At 41.2% G+C, this 4,360-nt stretch overlaps 2 pseudogenes; one reads left to right on the top strand and one right to left on the bottom strand.

The window, feature by feature from the left end:
• The window catches only part of LOC107297326, a 78,691-nt pseudogene that overhangs the window by 14,311 nt on the left and 60,020 nt on the right, over positions 1 to 4,360 (bottom strand).
• LOC114923386 lies at positions 499 to 1,979 on the top strand (annotated as a pseudogene).

The following is a 4,360-nucleotide window of genomic DNA, read 5'->3' as shown; positions in this document are numbered from 1 at the left end:
TGATTGAATGGATATTTGAACTTCGGTCTTGGTTATCTTAAATGTGTCAAATGAATCATAATTATTTAAGAGGCTATTGTGGCATGTTTGTTTTTCACTTGTATACTTTTTCATTTCAAGTCTTCTGCAAACATTGTATAAACAATAAAGGTTACACTGTTATTTGAATCTTATAGATAAAGAGGATGCCAATAAGAGCTCTCCAGACAACTGAGAACAACAAGCAACACTGAAAAGGAAAGGAAATCAAAGCAGAAATCAAAATATTTTCCATTTCCTTCACAAAACCGCACAATTCTCCTTCCCCAGCAGGTGATAGACAAAAGAGAGAAAATCAAGAAGAGATTTCAAACTGGAAAAAGTAGAGCATGCGGAATTCAAGGATACAAACATGAAAAAGTCAATGGAAATTATTTTTCCATTCAGAAAAATAGGGAAATATCTAGAAGTCACTGGAGAGAAAAAGATCATTTGGAAAGCCATGGCAGGCAGACAGTAATGCTGCCCTCGCTCTGGGAGCAAGACAAGAGTAGCTTCAAGCAAAGCAACACTAAACAAGGGATCACACATAATTTTGACGTCCTCAAGAATATCAGTGGTGGAAAAGCTTATTATGGGAAAGGTGCAGATTTCAAATCACAGATAATTATGAACAAAATGATCCATATTGGAGAAAAGCCATACAAATACTCTGAATGTATCAAAAGCCCTTCTCAAAAAAAAACTCCCTGGTGGTTCATGGAAGGACGCACGAAGGAGAGGAGCCCCACAGGTGCTCCCAATGCAGTAACTGATTTGTGAGCATGGCCACTTGGTGATACATTAGAGGTGTCACACCAGGGAGAAACCCTTTCAATGTTCTGATTGTGTGAAAAGTTTCAGTCAGAACTCCAGCCTGGTGATACACCAGAGGATGCAAACAGAAAAGAAATCATATGACTGTCTTGATTGTGGGAAAAGTTTCATTGCAAATTCTCACCTTGTGAAACACCAGAGGATACACACAGGAGAGAAATCCTTTGAATGTCCTGACTGTGGGAAAAGTTTCAGTCAGAAATCTGGCCTGGTGAGACACCAGAGGACTCACACAGGAGAGAAACGCTTTGAATGTGCTCTTTGTGGGAAAGGTTTCAGTCAGAATTCCAGCCTTGTGAAACACCAGAGGACTCACACGGGAGAGAAACCCTTTGAATGTCCTGATTGTGGGAAAAGGTTCAGTCAGAATTATGAACTGGTGATACACCAGAGAAATCACACAGGAGAGAAACCATATGAGTGTCCAGTTTGTGGGAAAAGTTTCAATTACAATTCCAGTTTAGTGAACCATCAGAGGATTCACACAGGAGAGAAACATTTTGAATGTCCTATTTGTGGGAAAAGTTTTAGTCGGTACTGCAACCTGATGAACCACCAGACGACTCACACAGGAGAGAAACCGTATGAGTGTCCGGTTTGTGGGAAAACTTTCAGTCACAATTCCTACCTGGTGAACCACCAGAGGACTCACACAGGAGAGAAATTATATGAGTGTCCAGATTGTGGGAAAGGTTTTATTAGAAAATTTCAGCTCACCAGTCACCAGAGGACACACACACGAGAGAAAGCCTTTGAGTGTCCTGATTGTGGGAAAGGTTTTATTAGAAAATTTCAGCTCACCAGTCACCAGAGGACACACACAGGAAAGAAAGCCTTTGAATGTATTGATTGTGGGAAAAGTTTTGGTCAGAATTCACACTTGGTGATACACCAGAGGACTCATACAGGAGAGAAACCGTATGAGTGTCCTATTTGTGGCAAATTTTTTATTACAAATTCCCACCTCTTGAGACACCAGAGGACTCACACAGAAAAAAAAAACCTTTGAATGTCCTGTTTGTGGGAAAAGTTTCAGTCAGAATTCAAACCTGGTGAGACACCAGAGGACTCACATCGGGGAGAGCTTTCAAATGTCCAACATATGGGTGGTACTTCAGGTGTAAATCTCCCCTTACTGAACGCAAGAAAATAGACACAAGGCAAAATTTGATGAATTTAGAACACTTGAATTTCATTTCTGATGTCTAATTGAGTGTGTAGGTGAGAAATTGACTATTTAAATTCTGGCCTGATGCTTTTAAGTTAACACATCTCAGGTTTACACTAGTAGGTGGAGAGAAAAACATGGAAATTGTTAGTTTGATAAAGGCTATCCATTTCTTCTTATAAGCAGAAGTTTCTGGATATTTCCTTTTGCAGAAGTTGTAATGGGACCTGCCAATTTGGTTGCATGTTGCAATGATGGCTAAGCGAGATTTCCTTGCTGAATTACCCTCGCCTGTTTCTCTCCCTGATGAAACTGTTAAACAAATGTATAAGTCCTCCATACCTTTTGAATTTCAGGTTGGTGAAGGACATGTATTACTAGGCTGCATGACTATGTCGCGAAAGCAGCCATTATTTTCACTGTGCCTGGACCATGTGGTGGACTTGTGGAAGCAGCTGCCATTTTGCCATGACTGCCTCTGGGTCAAAATGGTGGCTGCCTCTTGGTCACTGTCGCCTGGGACAGAGCATTTTGTTTTGCTTCCTTAACATTTTGTAGACTGTGTTAAGAGATTGTGGGTGCCTTAAAAATGGTGGCTGCCTCCGGGAGATCTCCAGAAGAGCAGGCCATGTATCCCTGGGGCGCACAATAAGTGGACAAGTACAATTTGTCCCTTTATTGCTCTGCAGCTACCAAAAAAAAGCCAATGCAGTCCTAGGTTGCATCAACAGAGGAATAGTGTCAAGACAACAAGAAGAGATAGAATTGCTTTATACAGTGCTGGTGACACTACACTTAGAATACTGTGTCCAGTTCTGGTCACCACGATACAAAATAGTTGTTGAGACCCTGGAAAGTGTGCAGAGAAGAGCAGTAAAGATGATAAAGGGTCTGGACGCTATATCGTTTGATGATCAGTTGTGCGAGATAGGTATATCTAGGCTATCAAAGGGAATCATTAGGAGGGACATGATAGCTGTCTTCCAGTACTTGAGGCGCTGTCACCAAGAAGAGGTGATTGACTTACTCTCTAGGTCACCTAAGGGTAGGATAAGTAGTAATGGATGGAACTTTAGGACAAGTAGTGGATGGAGGTTTATTAAAATGAGATACAACATACCGTGTTTTCCCCAAAATAAGACCGGGTCTTTTTTTGCCTCCAGAAGAGGCACCAGGTCTTATTTTCGGGGGATGTCTTTTATACAAGCCCGCCAGCCAGTCCACTTCTTCTGCATTCCAGCCCATATTTCGCCGTCGGGCCTTTCCGGATTCAATCCATAGCTGAGTTCTAGGCTGCAGATGCCTTGCAGAACCGAGCTATGGATTGACCGAATAGCTGGATTCTCAGCTACAAAGGCCTTCCAGAAAGGCCTCTGACTGCAAAATGCAGGCCTGGGAATGCCACAGAAGTGGGCTAGTGAGAACAGGCCTGGCTACAAGTGGGTGCAGGGTGCGTGGGGCAGCTCTATACCCCCACCCCTGCTCTAGCTTGATTTTCAGCTATGTGCCTCACCCCAAAGCTAGGGCTTATTTTCAGGGTAGGCCTTACTTTCGGGGAAACACAGTAGAAGTAAGGAGAAATTTTCTGTCAGTGAGGGGCAATTAATAGAATAGCTTGCCTCCAGGGATTGTGGCTGCTCCTTTACTGGAGATTTTCAAGAACAAGCTGGACAACCAGTATAAGGTTCCTGCCTTGAGCAGCAGGTTAGACTAGAAGACCTCCAGGGTTCCTTCCAAGCCTATAACACTATTTTTCCATGAATTTAGAGGTAGTTTAGAAAATAGGTACAGAGCAGCCCAATGAACTTGCTCCTCATAAGTTTTTTTTTTAAACTATGTTATTCAGAAAATTAATATAAAGTATAAAATCCTCCCAAAAAGGAAATTTTAAAAAACAAAACAAAGAAAGACAAAACATTTTACAAGAATGAAAAAATGTTCATTAAAAAAGACAAAAATAGATTTACATATATTATCCTCCCTCATTTGAGCATCCATAAACATATTGTCGCAATTTTAGTTGGCTCTCCTTGCGAAGCAGGCCCGAAATTTACAAAGTTCTACCTCTATTTACAACCAATCTGACCTTCCTCTCTCTACTATATAGAGAGACAAAGTAGTCAGCGGGTGAACTAGCCATTAAAACATCAACCCATTTTGTTAACAATCTATACTGCATTTAACTTGTGTAAAGTCTAAAGTCTAGAACGGCTTCGTATTTACCCCGAGTCACCCGAATCATTGTCTCTGATCTGTCTAGGATGAAATATCTTTGTTTGATTGCTATTAATAAAACTTTTTCAGAAGATTTTGGTTGAGAACAGTAAGAAAATAATT

This window comes from Protobothrops mucrosquamatus, unplaced genomic scaffold (assembly GCF_001527695.2).
Source record: "Protobothrops mucrosquamatus isolate PMUCROS unplaced genomic scaffold, P.Mucros_1.0 scaffold3233, whole genome shotgun sequence".
Lineage (NCBI taxonomy): Eukaryota > Metazoa > Chordata > Lepidosauria > Squamata > Viperidae > Protobothrops > Protobothrops mucrosquamatus.
This window is presented reverse-complemented; position numbering and strand designations above follow the sequence as displayed.